This window comes from Microcebus murinus, chromosome 1, assembly GCF_040939455.1.
Source record: "Microcebus murinus isolate Inina chromosome 1, M.murinus_Inina_mat1.0, whole genome shotgun sequence".
Taxonomy (NCBI): domain Eukaryota; kingdom Metazoa; phylum Chordata; class Mammalia; order Primates; family Cheirogaleidae; genus Microcebus; species Microcebus murinus.
Window position 1 is genome coordinate 58,205,015 of NC_134104.1, and position 24,748 is coordinate 58,229,762.

At 32.7% G+C, this 24,748-nt stretch overlaps 1 protein-coding gene across 11 annotated transcripts in view; it reads right to left on the bottom strand.

The window, feature by feature from the left end:
- The window catches only part of ZBTB20 (zinc finger and BTB domain containing 20), a 760,184-nt gene that overhangs the window by 722,542 nt on the left and 12,894 nt on the right, over window positions 1-24,748 (bottom strand). For 9 of the 11 annotated variants that reach the window (XM_076001621.1, XM_020287367.2, XM_020287358.2 and 6 more), the window contains exon 1: window positions 4,020-5,227. The exons of 1 other annotated variant lie outside the window; for it this stretch is intronic. The gene's annotated coding sequence lies outside the window, so the exon portion shown is untranslated. Of the gene's footprint in view, window positions 1-4,019; window positions 13,348-24,748 lie in introns of those variants that run through there. One more of the 11 variants, XR_012918895.1, reaches the window with a different exon arrangement.

Consider the following 24,748-nt stretch of genomic DNA (forward strand, 5'->3'; position numbering starts at 1 on the left):
GGGATATTGTGACTGAGGTTTTGGTAAGGAATGGAAAAGATCTTACTAGTTATTTGACATTGGCAATAGTTTCTGGGAATTCTGGAAAATGCTAGAAATTATTTAAGCCATGGAAATATGCGAAACATAGGTTTTTAAGGAAATCACAAGTCAAGTTTTATAAAATACCTATGTTCTTATATGTGACTTGAAGGATTGGAGCAAAGTATAACATGGTCAGTTCTCTAGTAACACTGAAAATAATTCCTAGTAATTATATAAGATAACTAAAATGACTTATATGATATGAAAAAATCATTTAAAAAGGCTTGGTTTCTAGTTTAATAACTCTTACAGGTACACAATTGTCCAACTGCTAGTATATACTTTCCTTGATGTAGGGTAAACTGTTCCTATGAAAGTAATACTTTATTTCTGTAATTTGCTTGCAATAGTTATATAGCCATAGAATTGAAATATTTAGATTTTCCTTTCAGTGGCTTTTTGACTTTTTATATTAACTTAGATTCTCACTAGTTAAGGAAGTTAGGATGGGAACACTATATAATTTCTTTTGTAGAATTCCAGTGAGATATTTTCAACTAAAAATGTAGTTTGCTAAAATATATTCCTAAAGTGGCCTCCAAGATAAATCAGCTCTAATGTCCATTATCAACATTTAGACTTAGAGGCCACTGTTGGGGCTGAAGAAGGCTGGAACTAGCAGCATTCAAAGAATATCAACAACAATCCTTCTTTTGCCAGAAAAGATCACTAGTTAGCAATATCAGCCAGATGCTGCCTTCATATACCTTGCCAGAGGCTGGGGTAACACATTTGTTCAGGGCCTGAATTTGGCTTCCTATGTGGCAGCATGATCGGCTACTACTCAGGGTTGGGCAAAAAGTCCATGAACACATCCACTGATAATTTCTATATTTACAGAAAGCCAGAACATGTGTAGATAATCACACAATTAGATATTTATGTAGTGCCAGATTTTATGAATACGAGAATTTGTTAATTAGCACAAGGACTAATCATTAAAATTCAAAAATAGATAAATAAACAGGAATGCCATTTATTTGTTAACATTTCAGGGGGGAAGTATGCAGCTGCTATCCTTTTGATGAATATAGGCTTCTGGAGAAAAATGTGCAGAAGAAAAAGTATCTGCAATTTTTAAAACCCTAATGCATAAAATCCAAAAAATAATTATATAGTTTTTATACTAAAAGTAATCATGGTAATTCTCCTCTTAAGTTAAAAAAAAAATTAAAAGTTTAAACTGACATATGCTTAGCATTTGAATTATACTTTCTGGCATTCTCTCTCTTTTTTTTTTTTTTTTGGAATCCATTGTTTTGGTCCTTTTCAAAGAGCCAAAGCTGATTTTCATCAGATAGGAGTTAAAAAGCACATGCACGTCACTCAGTACCAAATTGTTTTAGCTACAGGGCATGGCAAAGCATGAAATAACTGCTTTAGAGCACTTCCTTATGTGGGTGTGTTAGATAACTGTCTGCTCCAACATTAAAATGAAACACACTATGACCTGACCAAGACTTTGGGGATAAACAGGCAGATTTCATACGCTGATAGGAAGAGACCACCATAACCAGTAAGGCTGGTTAATGAATTTTTCTGGCACTCTCAAGCCCTCCTGTGACGCAAGCCTTTCAGCTTTCCAAATCCCTATACAGCAGAGTACACTGGTTTTAAGTTTACTTATGCACATTTTACAATGTCCTGCTGTATTTAGATTGTGGCAGTCCCTCCCAGTAAAGGCCAAGATTATTTTTCATACTAAAAATATTTTAGATCTACTGAAGGCAAAGGATTATAATGCAAACAAAAACATACACACATTCTAAAAATTAAACCAACCGTAAAAATGACTAAATTTTTACTTGCTTTTATTTCTTTCTAGAAGGTCAAAAGAAATGTTCATTTTGCTTTGAATGTTCTCCATTTTTTGTTTGCTTGCGGTTAACATAAATATACCTAGTAGGAAATTTTTTAAAAATATCATATCTGCAAAGAATCTATGACTTATTTCTCTCATACATGTAATGTATGAGACTATGCACATAAATGCACATGTATACACATAGATATCTCCACGCATACATATGTACAGAAAAAGAGAATGGTTGATCAAGAAATATATAAAGATGTCTTTGATTTAAAAACAAATAGAATTTTAGATAGTCCTTATAATGCTAATACAGAAAATGTCAGATGCATGATACATGCAACACTTTTGACATACAGCATTAGTTTTGAAACATATTTTTGGGTCAGAGTCTGAAATGGAAGAAATCATTTTCAAAACACCACTTAGTATGTACTACATTAACATGCACTTTCAAAAGACTCTCCCAAAGTTCTCATGAGGCCGTTGGGGGAAAAAAAATCTCTGACAGGACTTGAGTGTACTTAGTATTTGTACTACTCTTGGTCAAAGCTGGCCTTTCCAGTGTGAAAAACAGTTTAGGCATAATAAGCAAATCAAAATTCTCAGAATAAATTTTTTTATAAAGAGGTAAAAAAGACTTTTAGCAGCAAAAGTTCATCACCTCCCTGGAATAAGGAATTTTAATAAACATTTTAGTAGGTTTGAACCTTGAGAATGTGTTTGGGAATCTGTCCTAGTGTCCCAGGTGGGTTAAGAATATTGCTTCATGGACTTCTTTGTGTTGTCAGAGAAGCCCAGTGAATTAAGGCAGAAAAGAAAGTCTACCACTTCTATTAAATAAATAATTTATCACAAAAAAGGTGATTGTTATCATCAAAGATATCTACAGATCAGCATCCATTTTCTATCATTGCTCTGCATATGCTGAAAACACTGTGTGTCTTACTATCTGACTTAATTTTTATTAAATGAATAGCAGTTTTACTTTTGGACAAATCTGAGTAAAACCCTATTAAGAAGTCCATTTCGCATGGACCTTATTTAACTATTCCTTTGAATTTCGAAGAACACTATTCTGGGAAAACTCTCCAACAATATCAGCTACTTTGAAACGTAACTTTTCCCACCATAAAAAAGAAAAAAAGGAATAAAGGAAAAGAAAGCACCTCAAAACTATATTTGAAATAACAAATACATCATTTATAGTCCTCGAAATGTTAAATGAATACTTACAGTTGTGCAAGATGGCCTGATACACTTCCACTTTGTAAAAAGATGGCCAACCCCCCCACTTCACCCTCCCCAAGCATAAATCAACAGTAATATACTAAAAGGAAACTGTCCTAGATAAAAACTGCTTGTTAAGAAAGTTTGCATTCTTACTAATCACAGTGATATCCCTATAAATGCAACAGTCCATCTATAAAATAAAAGTTAGAAAACAGAGTACCTTATTTCTTTCAAAACACATCCCCAAGATGCAATATTTCTATGTAATAATAAACATAATTACATAATTCTTGCCCACCCTCAGCAACTACCCCTCACCTTATGTCCAATGCCATTAAACAAATATGCTGGCAAAAAGTATTCAACCTGCTTCAAGGATTTAAACTGTAAATATGGACTTTAAACTTCAATGTAAAACAAAGAAAAAGAGTCTCACTTTAGTAATACACTGGCACTGCAGCTAAAACTCATTGGCAAATAACTAACAAAACACAGTTAGCAATAAATAAGGACAACATGATATATAGACAGACAGATGGAACTGCATAAACAGATAAGAAAAGCAAAGAGACAAACATACGGAAGGGTCTGTTTTAAAAGAGTGAAGGATTCTGATTTGGTACTTTAGTGAGAAAAATAGGTTTGTTTGTAATTATTTTTAAAGTAATAAAACTGAATCACAAGGGCACACCCTTAAGTAGGAAGAAAATTATTAGTGGGTAGGCCTCCTATGATGTTCCAAATTTTAAGCTAGCACTAGCACTGTCAAACTTAAATCTGGAAATTAAAATTCAAGGAAGAAAGGATAAAAGCATTGGGGGCTAAAGGACATGACAGAAGGGGGATTGAGGAAGCAGGATTTTTTTTTTTTTATGAAAGTTGTCTGCCCTACCTTCTTCCCCAGCGCTGAGTTTCTCTTCTCATAATCGGTGTCTCCCTGGAAGTACAGTGTGAGTGGTAATGACTGCCTGCCTCCCTAATGAGTCCATTTTCCTGCTCTTGATGTTGTGTATATACACACACTGCAACCTACCTTACAAACCACAGAGACGGGAAGAGAGAGAGAGAGCAAGAGAGAGGAGGGAGGGGGGGCAGAGAGAGAGAGACAGAGACAGAGCAAGCGAGTGAGAGAGAGAGAGAGAAGAGGAGAGAGAGAAAGAAAAACAGAAAGAAACAGAGAGAGAAAGGCACAGACAAAGCCCTCCTACCAGAAAGCAGACAGCCCTCCTTCCCCTATCCAGCAAAATGCAACTCGTCTAATGCAGCAACAGGTTCAGTATTGCCAGACTAACAGAGTGAAAAAGGTATATTCTCTATATCATTACTGCGTGCAAATAAATAGTTTTAAGAGCAGCTGGCTCCACCTTCTTTATTTATGCTCCATTATGAGGAATGTATTGTTTCAGTTCTGGCACACAGTACATGTAATTATCATAAATACATTTTTTGCATATTAGCAGGAAATAGTGAAATGCATAGCTTATTTGTGGAATCTTTTAAATTTATTTTTTTAATGTGAGAAGAATGTCAACAAAGCTGCTCTGACAAAAGCCTAGTAATGATTTTAAAGTCAGAGCAGTCTTAAAGGAGGCTCTGTGAGAAACAGACTCCATACAATAGGAAAACTGATCTCAGACAAAACTGATGACTGCAAAGAAGAAATTGTTGCTCAGTAAATAAATCAAGACCATATAGAAAATTGCAGACAAAAATAGAATTAAGTTTAATTAAGTAACTAATAGGCTAGTACTCTAGAAGGCAGATTGGCTTCTTATTTGATGCATCTAGCTGTACAAAAATCACAATGTAATGCACTCTGTGTGAACAGGTGCAATGCATATAGTACATAGTGTTACAATAGATATAAATCCCATAAGGAGCTACCATCACAAGCAGGACAAGATTTCATGGTATATGGGTCTGAAACTATAGCAGATGCCCCTTGATGTTTTATTAGGAAGAAAAAAACAATCAATGCTTCTAATAAACCCTCCTTAAAGGAAAAAAATTATTTTTCTTTGTCTCATATTTCTAACCAATTTTTTTCACATGCTAGCTCCAAAATAATGCCATTAGTACCCTCCTCACCCCAGCACATGCTTCCCACCTACTTTCCCCTCTCCCAGGTGCCTTTTCTCCCCTAAGTGATATATTTGCAGCTATAGAATTACAAACACCATAAAACAGAACTAGTTTCAAGCTCTTCTTTTCTCCCAATTTTTAAAACTAGACTCTGCTTGATTAGTCATACCTCCTTCTAGCATACCGTATCTATCTAGATATCCACCTTCCTTAATATATTTCTATACTGTTTGTCTATGTGTCATTTAGATGGGACTTAGGAACATTAAAAAACAGGTAAATTTTCTAAAGAAAAATTACACAAAAATGAAAAATATGAGTACATCTGATTTATTCAAACCCTGCATTTGGACACCAATAATCCTAAGTATATTAACTGTAAAATCATCATTCTTATATGGTTTTGTGTATCACCATGCTTCAAAAATTAGAATGTGTCCCTTAGCATAAACAAAACGACCTTGCTATATAAGCCTCAATTCCTTTGTTTAAAAAATCAGTTTCCAATTAAAAAGTAAATAACAACTACTTAAATACATAACTTATAGATCAACTATATCTTCTATACCTAATTCACAAAAATTTTTTAGAAAGTCAAATCTTGGGTAATGTTCAGAACACAGATTAATATTGTTATAGCTATTTTAAGCGTAGATAACCTATAGCACAGATATTAGAAGGCACTATCTAACTATATATTATACAAACTGTCCTGGGAAAATGCTAGTAGTCCAAACCCTCTGGTCTCATTGTAAACCATCAATTTTACTTCTCTAGTGCTGCAAGTATTTTAACCTCTCAAGGACGGTTGCTTAAGAAGAGACCAACACACATTAAAACTTATGTAACAGACCCTTACTTCTGGTCACATGTCTGTAAAACCTTTCTAAAATACATTCAGTGTGCCCAAGGTACCAGCATGCATCTCGTCCCTTACTGCTAAGTCTCGCAGCTGTTTTTCTACTATTGCCCTATTGTTTCTCTGAAGCTTTATTCAAATGTAGTAAGAAAATTTCAATTAAAAAAGCACACAAGCCCCACAGTTTGACAGAATGATTCAAATTAGATATTTGTATGCTCTGACTTTTTAAAATAAGGTTCTAGGTATTTTATTTTGATTCATTTTGTTTTAATCCAAGTAGAAAAAGACAACTTTTGGTTTCTACCAGCAGGAATCAAAAGGAATGTAAAGAACCAAGAAGGCTCTTCACCTTTTCTAAAGAATAACTAGCTGGCAGAATTTAAAACAGAAAAACAAGTATTTTGGTCTGGTGAAAAATGTACATCTCAACATTTTCCCCACATGTACGTTGTACTGGATCCCAAGTGCAATAAGTGGCACATTGTTAGTACTTTCTGGAGCTCAAGATACAATACACTTTCCCTAGCTGGCCCTGGAGACAAAAAAGACTTGAATTAACTATAGTACTTACTACTTGAAGCAATAATCCTAATTGACTGTCATATTGTGGGGGTTATAAAGTACTAAATTGTTTCCTATGTTGATATCTAATGGGAGTTAAAAATTGGTTCTGTCTCAACTTGATCTATAGAGTCAATGTAATCCCAATCAAATTCCCAGCAAGTTATTTTGTGGATATCAACAACCTGATTTTAAAATTTATATGGAGAGGTAAAAGACCCAGAATAACCAACAAAACATTGAAAGAGAAGAACAAAGTTGCAGAAGTAAAACTACCAGACTTCAAGTCGTACTACAAAGCTACATTAATCAAGACAGTATAGTATTGGCAAAAGAATAGACAAATAGATCAATAGAACAGAACAGAGAGCCCAGAAACAGACCCATATAAATATAGTCAACTGATCTTTGACAAAAAAGGAAAGGTAATACAATGGAGCAAAGACAGTCTTTTCAACAAATGGTGGTGGAACAAGTGGACATTCACATGCAAAAAAATAAATCTAGGCACAGACCTTATACCTTTTACAAAAATGAACTCAAATGGATTACAGACCTAAATGTAAAATGCAAAACTCTAAGACACCTAGAAGATAATAGGAGAAAATCTGGATGATCTTAGGTTTCTTTAAGATACACCACCAAAGGTACAATCCATGAAAGAAATAACTGATTAGCTGGATTTCATTAAAATTAAAAATTTCTAGGCTGGGCACAGTGGTTCATGCTTGTAATCCTAGCACTCTGGGAGGCCAAGGTGGGGAGTGATGGTGGGTGGAATGGGGGAATGGGAGAATCCCTTGAGTTCAGGAGTTTGAGACCAGCCTGAGCAAGAGCGGACACCCTATCTCTACTAAAAATAGTGCTCCTGTAGTCCCAGCCACTAGGGAGGCTGAGGCAAGAGGATCGCTTGTGCCCAGGAGTTTGAGGTTGCTGTGAACAAGGCTGATGCCACGGTACTCTAGCCTGGATGACAGAGGGAGACATTGTCTCAAAAAAGAAAAAAAATTCTACTCTGCAAAAAATACTGTGAAGAGAATGAAGAGACAAGCCATAGACTGGGAAAAAAAAAAATTCAAGACATATCATGCAACGAATTCTTACAACTGAATAATTAAAAAGAAAACCTTATTAAAATATAGGCCAAAGAACTTAACAGTCACCTCGCCAAAAAAGATATACAGATGGCAAATAAGTACATGAAAAGATGCTCCACATCATATGTCATCAGGCGAATGCACATTGAAACAACGAGATACCAACACACACCTATTAGAATGGCCCAAATCCAGAACAATGACAACACCAAATGCTGGTGAGGATGTGGAGCAACAGAAACTGTCATCATTGCTGGTAGGAAGGCAAAATGGTACAGCCACTTTGAAACACAGTTTGGCAGTATCTTACAAAGCTATTTCTTACTGTACAATTCAGCAATCACATTCTTTGGTATTTACACAACGGAGTTAGAAACTTATATCCACCAAAAAAAAAACAAAAACAAAAACCTGCACACGTTTATAGCCACTTTATTTATAATTGCCAAAACATGAAGCAATCAAGATGCCCTTTAGTAGATGAATGGATAACTGTGGTACCCCCAACCAATGGAATATTATTCAGTGATAAAAAGAAATGAGCTATCAAGCCATGAAAAGGCATGGAAGAAACTTAAATGCATATTTTTAAGTGAAAGAAGCCAATCTGAAAAAGCTACCCATTTTATGAATCAAACTATATGAAAAGGCAAAACTATGGAGACAGTAAAAAAAAAAAAATCACTGGTTGCCAGGGGTTGGGGGAAGGAAGGAACACGGGCTTTTTAGGGCAGTGAAACTACTTTGTATATAATGAGGAATACATGTCATCATATATTTGTCAAAATCCATAGAGTATCCAACACGAAGAATGAACCTTAATGTAAACTATGGACTTTCAGTAATAATGACGTATGTATCAAGGTAAGTTCATCATATGTAAAAAAAAATGTACCACTCTGTTGGGGGGCTGTTGATAATGGAGGAGGCTATACAAGTGTGAAGGCAGACAGTATATGAGAAATTGCTGTACCTTCCACTCAATTTTGCTGTGAACCTAAAACTTCTCTAAAAAATAAAGTCCATTAAAAATAAATTAAAAGAAATTTGATTCTGGTCACAGCACTGCCATGAATAGTCTGCATACCTTGGGCAACTCAAGTAACCATTCTCAGCTTCAGTTTCTTCATATTTTTTTTTAAAGTAAATTTAAAAGGAAAGAATTAAAATGGATAGCATAATAATTATTATAGTCAATGTTTAAGTGTTTACTAAGTGCCAGAACTGTCCCAAATACGATTCATTTCTTAACTCTTTAAATCCTAATAGTTACCCTACGAGGTAGGGATTATTTTTAATCTCATTTTCATATGAAGAAACAGAGAAATTAAGTGACTTGCCTGAGATCACATAACGGTAATGGGATTTGAACCCAGCCTGCCTAAGAGTATATGCGTTTAATCCCTATACCATACTGTCTCCAAATATTTAATGGAAAAGCCTTATCTGGCTATAAGATTCTGTGATTGTGAGTCATATCTAACACACACGGATGATTTCTCACCACACCTTACTAACACAGCATAGTGTAAATTTGCTGTTTAATACCCACAGCTCTCAATACATTTGGTTTAATGGTAGAGTAACTACATATAAAATACATACTCTATCATGTATTCTTACAAGGTTGCTTAGTTCAATTATCAAATATCTAATAGTAAGACAAATAATTCTTTAAAGAACTAAATAATAAGTAAAACAATAAACATTTCCTATTTTCTATAGCCTGAGAAAGGAATAAAAAAAGCAAGAATTATATTAATAGATGATTTGTAAAAAACACTGAATACTATCATATGATTATATACAATTGATTTTAACTCAGAATTATTTAGAGATATATTCTTCAGACTTTGATACTAGTGACTTCTGGAAGAAAGAACTTATCCTTGTTCTGCTGATCTTTGTGCATTAAGTAAATTCGGTGGCCACTATGTGCCATACACTATTCTTGAGAGTAAAATGTGAGGATAAAAAGTATGATGCACTTTCTGCTTCTGAAGACTTTGCAAACTGGTAGGGGACAGGCGATGTAAACAATATAATTAGTGCAAGGAAATAATCTTGCCATAACATAATGTGAAATTTCATGTAATGCAGTACCTTAAACTTTGTGCTCCCTTCCCTCTTAAAAAGATCAAAATGGAATCCAACTAAACAAATATAAATACCTAAATTTAAAATGTAGTTAATGAAAGAGGTGTGTGTGTGTGTGTGTGTGTGTGTGTGTGTGTGTGTGCATGTGTGTGCACATGTGTGGGGCAGGAGGAAGTACTGAGGGTAGAGTTGGAAAGAGATAGTTTATTCCCTCACAGTGAGGTTTATAGATCCATTGAGTACATTTTGTCAATTTTCCCCAAGGTGCCTAGTAAAGTGTCCTCTACAAGTACATGCAGTTAAATGACTGTGGAAACCAGTGATAGATATTGCCCTGGAGCATAAAATTTCATTATTTTTGGAGTTGCAAGATACCTTGTTCAGAATTGTTATACTGACAAATGAATACTCCAAAAGTACACGAAGAGTGAAACTTTTTTTTTTTAATTTTGAAAAGGAAAGAAAGTGTGCTATTTTCAAAAGCATTTACCACTATCCCAAGTATGCTTTTGCTAAGTCCTTTCTCAGGCATCATTAATGTTTTTATAATACGTGAAACTGAAAAGGAAAAAAATGTTGGGATATCTTAAGATTGTTCACAGAAACATCCCTAAAACATACCCTTATTGCAAAGGAGAAGATTAAGGAGAAAAATAAATGCCATCTTGCAATAATGTACGAACAACAGTTTCAGCAACATTTGGGATTAGTGAGTCAAAATGAATAAATGATATCCTAATTGATGATTTTGTCATTGATGCCACCACCATAAAGTCAATTCTAAGGCCTAATTAAATAATCCTTAATCTTAGTTATGTTTTAAAATAGCATCCCATCAGTCAAAAGGACAATTGATAGAGACTATAGATAAATCAGTTTATCAATAGTAGGCTAGTAGTAGTATGATCCTTATATAGGAAGAGATGGATATCTAATTTGGATTCTAATCAACAAATAATTTAAGTTTAAAAGAAAGCATTATATGTACACTCCATCACTGGGAACATGTCTATTATGGCCCTTTGCAGTGTTGGAGGATTTTATATGCCTTCCTTTTCCAATAGACTGAGAGACTTTCCTCCCTCCCCTGCAACACAAGCATAGAGCAGAGGCTTTGCTTATTAAGTTTTGTCATTCTAGCATACACCTGGAACATAGATGAAGCTCAATAAAATTTTCTTGAATGAATGAATGATTAAACAAAGCAACAGTACATAAGGTTTATAAACCTGGTTAATTAAAAACTTTAACATATTTGAGCTCTAGGAATGATATAAAAACCTATAAATAGCATTTCTTTAGAAAGTTTTAAGTCACATATAAAATATGTCCTTATTTTAAGATTTTGTGACAAGCAAAAATCCTTATAGACAGAAAAATACTCTTCAGCTTTGCTATAGGTTTAAAAAACTTAACAGTAAAATGTTGGATAAAAAAGGTTTTGCCCTATAGCTAGCAGAATTTCAATAAACATCATTTTTGAGAAAATTAAGCTTGCCTTTACATGTCATTTGTCTATTTTATCTTTCACATCTACAACCTAAATGCTCAAATATAAGCGTGAACTTGGTCTCAAAGTTCTTATAGTAATGGAATTGTCTCCTTTGAGGAAAACACCTTGGTAAGTTGGTGGAGGTCAGAGAGTGAAGCTTAAATAATTATACTTGTGGGGTTAAACTGTGCTACATAAGAATAGAATAACAATTTGAAGGTATAGAAGCACAGATAAGAGAGGGAAGAGGAACAAAAGAGAATGGCAGGAAAGAAGGTGAGCACTGACAAATTCCCAATGTTAAGGCGGCCAAAAGATTTTTTTTAAAGAGTGATGCCTAATATCAAAGTCTAAGAAGTTTGCATTTTTGTGGTACAAATAGTCTCCTACTTTCAAACCTTCAGGAATAGTTGATTTATTCTACAGTCTCATTTAGTAGTATAATAAGGAATAAAAGAATGAAAAAATGAAGGTATTATACACTTTTGCAAACACATCAGTTCCTAATAAGACAGAAACTACACCAGGAGTTCCAGGCAGTGACCAGTGGCAGTGTGAATAGTAGCCAGTGAACAGTAAAATGTTAAAAAATATCTTTAACATAGAATGACTCAGATATGGATATGAGTCAACCACTCTTTTCCATAAGTATACAGGAGAAATATAACCATGAGGAGAAGAGGCATGGAGATCAATGTCTGTATGACAAGATTATTAAGCTATTATTATTGCTGTTACAACCTCTATAAACTGATCTTAAATAATATGATTATCTTCAGAAATTTAGGGGAAGAGAGTACTTCATGACGCAATCAATATATGCTGAGTCAATGGATTAAAAAACATAAAAATGTCTTTTGTAATAATATTTCCCTGGCTCTAAAAAGAAATGTGTTAGACATTTATACTACATGAACTCTTCCTGCTTCCTGCTCAATCCTCTCTACTAAACAATCTAGGACAATGCTAGCAACTATTTTTAAAGTTTCCATACTACATAATTTGTGTGTATAGTTTATATTTGATATACCAGAAACAGAAAGAGAAACCACAGAGTACATTCTACAGAAAAAATAAAAGTCACATGGAAAATACAAAAGAGTCATCTTAATTGCTATAGATGTTGTTTGTCCAACATATTGGTAATATCCTCATAGTCCTGCTTGGTGAATCTACACTCAAAGAACTTTTCACATCCCTCCCATATACAAACATTGCTATTTTTAGTAAGGATGCTTTCTTAATTAAAAGTTATCTCTACTATATGTGTCAGGAACTGTCCTTAGTGCTACACACACTATCGCACTTAATCTTCCCAACAGCATTATAAGAACGGTAGTATTAACATTTTCAGCTTATACATAAAGAAACTGAGGCCCAAAGTCACATACCTAATAAGTAGTAACAGTCAGATTTAACCTCAATCCAAATGGAATTTGAATTTGTGAGGAATAGCAGAAAGGGTTTTATAAAATTACTCCAAAAATTGTCTAGAATACACTTGTGAGATTAGGAAGAAATTTTAGGAAAAGAAGACTAGTGATGGGAGACAAATTTGAAAGCATATATGTTTCCCAGATAATTTTAATATTGTATATATGTTTGAGGAAAAGTATATTAAGTCTCAAAGTAAAATTTAAAGAAAAGAAAACGAAGAAAAGCAGCATATAAAAAATTTTTTCAATAGTGAAGAAAGAAACGTATCATGAACCAGTTTGATTAAAGAGCTGAAAACATTAATAACAATCTGTCTGGTAATTTTGAAGCCAGTTATTAATAACAGAGTCAGCATGATAGCAGCCTGCTAAGTCCTCTGAGGCAATAGGCCATCGAGATGATTCAAAATGGGTAGAAACAGTATCTTTTATTTCTGTTTAAGAAAACTAATTTAACCCCAATAAATTTTAGGTTTATAATCACATCTTTTAAAAAATGTATAAGGTCATATCAAAAGTTTTTATAAAATAATCTACATAAGCCTCAATCTTTATTTATATTAACAAATACAAAAAACTACATTAATTAGCATATATACATTTAGAATGGATAATATATCAGATATGCTTTACATGATTCTTATAAAAAATTTGAGAGGAATTATTCAATTTTAATAATTATATTGAATATTTCAAAATTATAATTTACTTAATTTTGACTAGCTTATCAATTTATACCTCAATTAAGAGTATTCTATACAAAACAAATTCTACTTTATGCTGAATCTCATAAATTTGAACTTATCACCAAATTAAATATTGATAAGATGTCCTACTCTATTTCAAACTGATGACATTTTACCTCTTAAAACGTAACAATTGGACCTGCTACAATACAAACAATACTCCCAACATCATTTAAACCTATGTGAAATAGGAACATAAAACAAGTGTCTCACCAGTTGAGAAAACAGTTTTATTAGCAATCAATGAGAAGAACACTGTCCATAATGAAATCTGTATTAATTATGAGACCTATGAAAGAAATAAATCATAATTTGGAGCTCATTTTAAAAATTTAATGGTCTGAGACTCCAATACAAACCTATGATGGCATATCTAAAGGTCAGAAATTGAAATAAACTACAAATCATTCTAAGCTAATATTTTAATAAATTCATGTAGCTTTTGCCTAAAGTAATTAATATTAATAATATCTCTCCTCCAATAAATGTTTGTGCTCAATAATTAGTTTGTGCTTTAGCACTTTAATCAGATATTTAAAAATATATGTTTACAATAAAATAATAGATATAACACAACATCTGACATAAAATAAATAATGAGATAATATAATTAAATTCAGAAGTTTTCTAGGTGCTACATTTAAAATATACAGTGAAAACATAACTATTATTTTAAGTTACTTTAATAAGTATATAGAAACACATAATAAATTAGAGCAGTTCAATTAGTGGTGAATGACAGTCAAAATACTTATAGCTTATAAAGCATGGACACAGACCAATAAGAAATGTTACCAACACTAATTAAAACAGATGCTGGCTGCAAATAAACAATATGTTACTGGTGTGTATTCCCTGAACATCAACCGTAGGTTTGGGTAACAAACCAGAAGGCATCTCCTAAAACAAATTAATAAAAATTAACATAATACATAGTTTTACCACTGAGTTCTTTTCTCTACACTAGAGCAATTGAAGCTCCAATTTTTAAAAATTGTACCTTCTAAAAAAAAAATTGTACCTTCCATTGTAAAAGTATTTTGAACTCTACACAGATCCTTATCTGTTTATTCTCAACTCTATTCCTATCTAAAATTTTAAATTATTGCTAAAATTTTAAGCTTCTTCCATATTTAGGTATGTAGTTTCTACTACTTTTTTCATGTTTAGATTTACCTTTAATCTTTTAATTTTTTATTGATGCATATTATTTTTTATATTTATGGGGTATATGTGATATTTTGTTACATATATAGAATGTGTGATGATCAAGTCTCTTTGGAGTATCCATCACCTCCAGTATTTCTCATTTCTATGTGTTGGGAATATTTCAAGTCCTCTTTCCTAGCTATTCTGAATACACAACACATTGTTGTTAACTGTAGTCACACTACTTTGCTATAAAATATTAGAATTTATTCCTTCTATCTAACTATATGTTTGTACCCACTAACCAACCTCTCCTCATCCACCTTCCAACCCACACACCCTTCCTAGCCTATGGTATTCCATTCTGTGCTTCCATGAGATCAACTTTTTCAGCTTCCGCATGAGAACATGTGATATGTGTCTTTCTGTGCCTAGTTTATTTCACTTAACATAATGACCTTCAGCTCTGTGTTGCTGCAAATGACATGATTTCATTCTTTTTTATGGCAGAACAGTATTCCATTTAATATATATGTGTGTGTGTATATATATATATATATATGTGTGTGTGTATATCACATTTTATCAATTCATCTGTGGTTGAACACTTAGGTGGATTCCATATCTTTGCTATTGTGAATAGTGCTGAAATAAACATGACAATGCAGGTATACCTTTGATACACTGATTTCCTTTGCTTTGGATAAATACCCAGTAGTGGAATTGTTGGATCAGATGATAGTTCAATCTTTTAGATTTCTGAGAAATCCCTGTACAATTTTCCAATGTAGCTGTCCACCAACAGTGTACATAAGTTTCCTTTTCTCTGCATCTTCATCAGCATCTGTTAGTTTTTTTGTGTTTTTAATAATAGCTATTCTATCTGGAGTAAGATGATATCTCATTGTGGTTATGATTTGCATTTCCCTGATAATTAGTGATATTGAGCATTTTTTCATGTACTATTAGCCATTTGCATGTCCCCTTTTGAGAAATGTCTATTCGTGTCCTTTGCCCACTTTTTAATGGGATTGTTTTACTGTTGAGTTCCTTGTATATTCTTAATAATTAGACCCTTGTTGAAAGACCAGTTTGCAGATATTCCCTGCTACATTTTAAAGCTTTAATTTTTTTAAAAAATTACCACATCAATGACATCCTACAGCACTTGTATGTACTTTTGACTTCAATTTAGTCACTAAAATAGTTTGCCTATAAATGATGAGTGAATTTCCTTTCCACGCTATCTTCTGTGGAAGAGAACTTTGGTGGAACTTGAAGACTGCATTTTCCAGACTGTTTTGCCAGAATGGGAAGCATTGGAATTAGACCAAAGAAAGATTTTTTTCCCCCTCCTGCTTTTGGCATTAACAATCTCAGCAATGGTGCTCCAGCAGCTTCTGCAGCACAGAGCTCTTGAGATCTGGCTCTCTGGACTGCTGATTGCAGCAATAGTATTGCAAGTGTAGAAGAGCAGCAGCCACAGATGACTGGAAACTCTAGCAGCATTAGCAAATACAACGGCATCAGTGGAACTACAGACTCCTTGGTTCTTGCAGTGTCAGAAGGACTGTAGGTGACTGGCTTCCTGCAAAGCAGTGACAGTGGTGATTTCAGCAGCAGTAGCAGCAGCAACAGCAGCAGCAGCAGCAGCAGCAGCCCCCTCAGCAGCATTCCAACTGCCTCAGCAGCACAGTGCTTGTAGGCTCTGGATAACAAAACTTTCCCTTGCTTTCTGCAAGCACTCACTGCTAAATAACACCGCCACCTTCTTTTTGTTCCACCAGACTTTCCACACTTTAGTTACCAATTCCCTGGATTAGAGTCCCTCTGTTTTGAGTCATTTCTGTTTGTCTGACTAAGGATTGATTAATGTAAGTCCACACTCCAATATATACACAATTATTTATAATATACATATACTATATTATATATGTTATAGAATATGCAGTGGTAGGCATTTTAAAGGATGAATTAAACAAGAAATAAACATTTTGAATGTTTTGTTCTACTTATTAAACATTTAAAAACATGTTTGCTCTCACTAGAAAAAAAAAACAGAGAAATCTGATTAAATATATGTTAATCTTTGTATCTTTTTTGGTTTTATATTCCCTAAAACAGTCATTTGAAAATATGGTACTATGTTCAGGTTACTGTGATACTTAGCTGTAATGGCTGTCATGGTGGGTAAGAGAGAAAGCCTCACCAAATAGTAGATCCAAATGGAAGAAGAATATCATTGGCTGTACTTACTAAATCACAATACTTAATTTTCAATCCCGACCACTCATTATGTAAGAGATTTTGTTGAAATTTGGCTAATAAATTTTCATCTTCCCAGATGTCAATAAGTCATTCTTAAAAAGTAAGGTGTATGTAGCATTTTATTTTTTTAACAAAAAAATTTACAACCTATTTAAAGATTGCATTTGGAAGATTTTAAAACAATTTATAAAATTGTGTTGCAAGTTTTTTTTTAAAAAAATGCAGATACAGTTTTTGTACAGTTTTTAATGTATACAGAAACTAGTTTTACAATTACATTGGTTTTGGCAATGAAATGACATTATAATGAAAATAATTACAAACATTCAATATGAAATGTTCTCTCCATACCAGGGGTCTTTCAAAAAGCAGTTGCCTTCTCACTCATTATTAGTACCATTACTTTAAAGGCAGATAAAATATATTTTTCTAAAAATATATGTTAGAGAGCACAGTAGTGACAGTCACCTGTCATAACAGCAAAAGCGAGCAAAATTAGAACCCATGTTATTCTGTAAAATAAAAATGCATAACTGCTATAAATTTGATATTGCTTCTCAATATTCTACCACTGGATAACCAGAGAACCTCAACTGGTACAAATGGTATTCATTGCTTTACTAATCTTATTACAAAATATTATAAAGATTCCACTAAAATTTTAAAATTCTTCCATATTTGGTAATGTATTTTCTACATTTCAAAGCTTTAATTAAAAAAAAAATTAACCACATTAATGACATCTTACAGCACTTGTGTATACTTTTGACTTCAACTTATTTGCTAAAATATCTTAACTATAAGTAATGAGTAAATAAATTTCATGTGTAGTAATAGTTCTGGAACCTGACCCAGCAACCTATTTTCTAGTCACACCAACCACTCCAACATTCTAAAACTATGTTCATATGGTTAACATAGATTTTCCAGAATGCATTTTCTTACTAGGTGAGTATTCTGCTGCTTAACAGGTATCTTCTCCAGTAATTCTTTTAGTGATTTGTACAAATATAGTTCTTCAATTACTAAAATCAAACTTAGCAAATACCACTGGCTAAGATGTTAGCAATATTAGTACTTTCATTTACCTATATAGTAAACTTTCCATACTGCATAATTTGTTCAAATACTTTTTTCAAATCTTTAGCAGTATTTTCTATACATGTTCTATGACAAATGTGATATGGTTTATTGCCATATTATTTATCATACATTATTTCAGCTATTTTTGCTCTTGAGAGAACAGTGTTTTTTGCTGGTATGTTTATCTTTTAGTAAGTTTTTAAAAATCCCCAAAAGTCTTCTAAACAGTCACTTAGTGACTTTATAAAGTCTAGACTGAGTATCATGTGACATTAGAAATTGCTTGTTTTGTGTTCTAGATAGTTAGATTTTATTTATTTAAGATAGGGTCTTGCTACCTTGCCCAGGTGAGACTCAAACTCCTGGATTCAAGTGATCCTCCCATCTTAGTCTCCCAAGTAGCTAGGAATACAGGTGCATAACAACACGCCCAGTTCATTTTTTAATTTTCTGTAGAGACAGGGTCTCGCTACGTTGCCCAGGCTGGATTCAAACTCCTGGCCTCAAACAAGCCTTCTGCCTCGGCCTCCCAAAGCACTACGATTACAGGTGTGAGCCACCTCACCCAGACTGGATAGCTAGATTTGAATGCCTTATCAATGAGATAGTCTTCTATCATCATTAGAAAATACCTCAAGGCACACCATACACTAGGCTAAGATTACTTTGTAATGACAGTGAATACAAATTCACATTTCAAACAGACTTCTTGATAATTATTTTAGTTGACCTATTGTCAAATATGACTAAATCATCCTTTTTACTTTATAAAGTAGCTGACAAAGTGTCCGCAATATGTCTTAGAGATGTTCTTTTTTAAATGGGTTGGATTATTAGTATTATTATCTTTATGTTTGCTTTCTCAGTCAGTTGTCTGTTTTGTAAGAGTTAGTTTAGTTAAAACTAGATAATGTAATCTGCGACTCCTCATAACAAGGCACAGATAAAATTGAGTACTTCCAACTCTTAAAGCAAATGATTTCCCACCTTCATTTCAGGATGCTCTGTATAAGGCATATAAATAATATTTTGCCATTGCCAGCATTCATCTGCATATTAAATATTAGTAAACTTTAACTTAGGGTTTTTAAATAAAAAATACACAAAAAATTTTTGGTATCTTTTCAAACACTAATACGTCATCATGCATATACTTCGTAGAGTGCATGAACTCTACTTTTGAGGCCACTATTCCACAATATGGGCCTTAGACTCAGGTGTGAAAAATATTTATAGACTGTGTATACTTAAGCAACTTACTTATTCATGAGTCTTATATAGTTCATCTATAAAATGAGAATAAGAATAGCTAAATCACAGAATTTTTTTATTAGATTGATAATAAGAGACATTTGTTGTGAACATACAAAGCACAAGGTACTAGTGAAAGCACAGTGAATTTATTAATTCTTGAGTACAGTATCTATACATAATGAGCACTTGATAAATATTAGCTTTCTTCCCCCAGAAAACAGAAAGAGATTAATTGTACAAAATAATTTAAAATTTTTAGATTTTAAATTAGAATATAAAGTGACTTTTGTCAAGTTCAGTGGTCTTTTTTTTTGTTGTAATATTGATAAAACTAAATATTTCTCAACCTTGGAGGTTTCTTCTGAGCATTTAGAATCATATATCAGTTTCTAGAATAAATACTGAAAGCAGAGATTATTAGAAGCTGTCTATGCAGCAAATACAAGGATATTCAAAATGTCTTGATTCAGAAGAAAATGGGAAGAATGTCATGCTGAACTGTCCCAATTTCTGTCATAAAACACAAGGCAAAAATTGGCAGGTAGAGATGAGAGATGCATTTCTAATAGGGGCAAGGGAGTTTAAAACTGAAATAACAACTTGTGAGGCTCAAGTGAACTGTTAAAGCATGAATCTAAATATCAACAAACATGTTCTTTTTCTCTTATTTGGGCCCTCCCTACTGACTTTCAATTGCAAGCCCAATGGACAGAAACTGTCTAATTCTCTCTTTTGTCTTCCTTAGCAAAATGTCAACACATGGCTGTCTCTTGTTCCCCATTCTCACTTAAATTTTAAAAACTTTCCTCAATCAAAAATATTTCTTCCAACGTTTCTTGTAATTCAAGCCAAATTATGTCTCTGTACAGTCCCACATTTCTGAGGAAATCTCCAGTTCTCTATAGATTTTATTTTAGTCAAAAGGTATCACAGCCCTACAGTGCCTTTATTTGTCCTGCTTTTCCACAAAGTCTAAGCTTCTGCTTTTCTAATGAACATTTGTCTATAAAGACTTTTTACATATTGAATCTATTCTTCATCTTTCTGACCACATATTCTTAAAATGGCTACACATTATGATTAATATGTTTCTATCCATTACAAATTACCCATTTTAAGCACTTCAGTGTCCACTGATCCTCATCCCCTACTGACAATCACCTTTCCATAAGTCTACAGATCACTTACCAACTACTATTTACCCCTCCAAGTTCTGCCTTCTCTACACACTAACTTCCAGTGTCAAACACCCACTCTTGAGGCAAACATATACTAATCAAAAAATCACAACCTAGTAATTTATCTCAAAACTCCAATCGCTGTGAAAAACATGCATGATTTTCCATAAAGTTCTAGCTATTGCTCCTTTCCAAATGATCTCTCATAGGCTAGTTCTGGGTGCCATGCTATGGTACACCTTTCCCTGGCATCCACTCCAGATCAGTAAAAGTACTGTCTTCTACTTTCTCCGATTTGCATTCCCCTAAGATATCTGGTCAGTACAGAGAAGAACCATTAGGAATCTTGTTATACATCAGCTCTTTGCTATCACTTCTTAATATTTTTGTGGGTACCTATTTCTGTCTCATCCCAGACAAACTTCTTTCTCTCTAACATTTACTCTGACATAATTTAACAATATCTAGAATGCTATAAAAAAAAACTTGAAGATATTTTACAAATATGTACTGATAACTAGGTTGTATAAATAAAGAATGAAGCATGTAGCTTCTAAATTTCAATTTAGTTTGTTGGGGGGAATAAAGACAAACATTTAAGAAAAAGACAAAATTCAAAAGATGAATTGTAGGTGTGGAAGGCTTGCCCTATCACACATAAGAACTTATTATGAAGCTCTACTAATTAACAAAATGTTTCACTGATAGAGGGATAGTCAAATCAACCAATAGCACAGAAAAGAGCCTACAGACAGACCCTCAAATACATAGACTCTGACTATACAAGAGATGGCATGGAAATCACTGAGAAAAGACAAGAACATACAATAAAATATCTGAAAAATTGTATTTCCCTTTAGAAAACAATTTAAAGTTTTATCTCTACATAATATCAAAAAATCAACTTCAGAGAATGAGTTGTTAAAAGAAGATGGAAAAAGCACTAACCATAAAAGAAAATAAGTATTAGCACATAAAAATTAAGATGTTTCTGTTTATCAGAGTATCTTAAAGGGAGTGAAAAGACAAGCTACAAATGAGGAGAACAGATAGAATTAGTATCTAGAATATATAAAGAACTCATGAGAAACAATAGAAAATAACCATAAAAAGTTAAAAGAAAAAAGACATAACCCCTTCACAGAAGAAAAAAGAAAACACATACACATGTTCACAAACTCATTGGTAAGCAAGAAAATTCAAATCAAGACCACAATGAGATTTTTTAATCTAATCAGTTGGCAAAATTAAGAAATCTGATAATACCTTGTGTTAAAGAGAACATGGATCAGCAGGGATATTTTATACATTGTTGGTGGGAGTATAAATGAGTAATACCATTTTAGAAAAATAACTGGATAATCTCTTGTAAAGTTGAGCATTTGTATACCAATCTTAACATATACCCAAGAGAATATTTTGCAAACACCACCAAGAGACATGCGCTAGAATGTTTATATCAGCACTATTTATAGCTGCAAAAATAGGAAAGCAATTCAAATGTCCATTAGCAGGATAAAGGCTAACTTATAGTGTGGTATAGTTGCAAATATTACATATAAGTGAAAATGAACTCTATAAATTAAACAGTTACACGCATGTAAGTTAGACTTACATGGGTAAGTCTTAGTAACTTAATGTTGAGAGCAAAAAAAAGCTAATGTATTATTTAGTCACATTTGTAAGTGGCAAAGCTACATATATTATTTCATTTATTGAAAAAACAATGGAACAATAAACATAAATTTTAGGATAGTGATTATCTCTGGTTGGGAGAACATTTGGTATGAGTAAGAAAAGAGCATATAAATAGAAGCAAATTATTCTTAATGTTCTAATTCTTTAGTTGGGTCTTAGGTTTATAGGTATTTATTTTGATATAAAATAACAAATGAATAAATTAAAGAGGATAATGCATAGAACAATGACTATAAACCATATTATGATTAACCAATCCTGTACATCTAAAGTCCAATTTTTTTTAAATGACAAATGTTTTAGCAGTACTTCTTAAACTTTAATGTACATATGAATGACATGGAGAATGACTATAATGATTCATTAGGTCTCGGATGATGTCTGTGATTCCGCATGAATGCTGCTGGCCCACAGAATCTGTATTACCTAGTCATTTCCAAATATGAAGTGCTAGGAAGCTAAGAAGATTGAGACTATAGAAGGCAACAATAAATGTAAGCCTTTTTAATGTAAGGTTTAAACAAGCATTTTTATTTGGTCAACTCAAAACTTAATTAAAAAAAAGAATGAACTGAACAGAACAAAAACAAAACACGATCATGGTTTAAGACTGAGCATTAGTGATTCAAGAAATTCAGAGACTTGACGGATAAACTAAATAGACTGAACTGACCATTGAATGGGATAATAGATGCCATACTTTGGAAAGTCTATTATAGTTCTAAGAAATAATGATTTTATTTGTCTATTGCAAAAAGAAGCAGGTCTAGATAAAAGATACCGGAATCAGGGTTTACTTTGAAGTAAAAGACACTTCTTTCCTGAGTTAGAAGAAACTTAAAGAATATTAAGACTTAAAGGAAGACTACTTTGGTTTCTTGAGGATTAGAATAAACAGATCACTTTAATTTTCTATTTCCTTGGTGTTCTCTACAAAATAGCACTAACAATTAGGAGAAAGATCATTGGCAGTCAGAAATTTTCTTGAAAGGGAGCAGAAAAGGAATAGAATTAGGACATGACTAGAAATTACATATGCATCCAAGAAAGAACACAGCATATACTAAAAAGTCCATTACTCTAGAAACATCACTATTGTTAAGCAAGAGTGAAGAAATATATTTAAAAATATATCTATCACAATTGCTGTTAATTTCATATTTGATAAACATACAAGTAGAAAGTGAAAATGTGTTGATTTATTAGAATGATTGTATTAAATGAAATATGTGACACTGAAAAAGAATTAATTCAGGTAGTTTTTATTACTAGCCTTGCCTAAGGTATATTTAAAGAAATGAAAGATTTCTGTCCCTTCTAAGATCTATGTTTTCAGCTTTCTTATAACATCATGCCCATTACTGGAAGAACAGTAGACAAACTGAAGGAGATTAAACTAGCGGAAGAGCAACGATATTGATGGAAAAAGTGAAAGTCAAATTACTGAGGACAGAACATTTTAAAATAGGGACATACTATTGGAAAAAAAAGAGTCAGGTATAATATAATTCATTTAGACTTAAAGAGACACATTTATCCATTCCATTTTCTCTAAACCAGAATCTAGGTATCTTTAATAGTAAGGTATAATATTATATTAAGATTATACCTATGTTTCTATAATAAATGAATGTCTAAGTGTTTTTAATCTTTTCTAGTCATGCTCTTAACCAACTAACTAATGTAGATATTTCCTAATTTACTCTCACAGTCCAAAAATTAGCCAATGGCAAATTAGCTGTCTGGTAAATAAAAGATAATAAAGATTTTACTGTTTAAAGTGGTTATGCTGCAATCATTATCAACTACAGTTCTAAGTTACAAGGAGAGAATTTCCAATGAAATACAACAGATTACAAAGCTGTGCTTAGCTAAGGCCATTTAGTCAAAACACAATACAGTGTTATTATTATGTTAAGATGTGATAAAGGCCAAGACTTCCCACAAAATACTTGTATCCCTAGACCAGAACAAGAGTTTGTCAGGACATAAACCTGAATAAAAGTTTCCCTCACTGATCAGGAAAAGAAACAAAAATAATTTGGAGACCCGTATTAGACTTTGATCAATTAAATGTATACACACCTTCCATGGATTCTCCTGTTGTTTGAGGTTTTGATAGCTTCATCAGCAAATATGTTCTATTACTTATATGTCAAAAGACTTATTATCAAATATGCAATTTGAAATATATATAAAATGTCCATTAAGTATAAAAAATGATTGCCTTCAGATTTTCATTATCATCATTTTTTGCATTTTTGCATTTTGTTTTTTAAAGGACTTCTACATTTATTAATTTACTTGTCACAAAGATTGTGTAAAATAAGTGAATATCACTATTTTAAAGATTTAGATTCTGAGACACAGAGCGATTTATCTACAGTCATATCTACAGTCATAATTTCAGTCATACTGAAATTAAAGTTATCAATTTTCCTCTGACAACTGTTTTTAGCTATTTTCCATAAAATATTTTCTTTTTCATTGCTGTCTAGGTGACTTCCTCTTTATCCAAGAGTTATCTGAATATTTTAATTCATATGTACTTTCTTTTTAACCTTTTAGAAAAACTTAGAATTATAATTATGCTAGTTTATAGTTAGAAAATGTGCTTG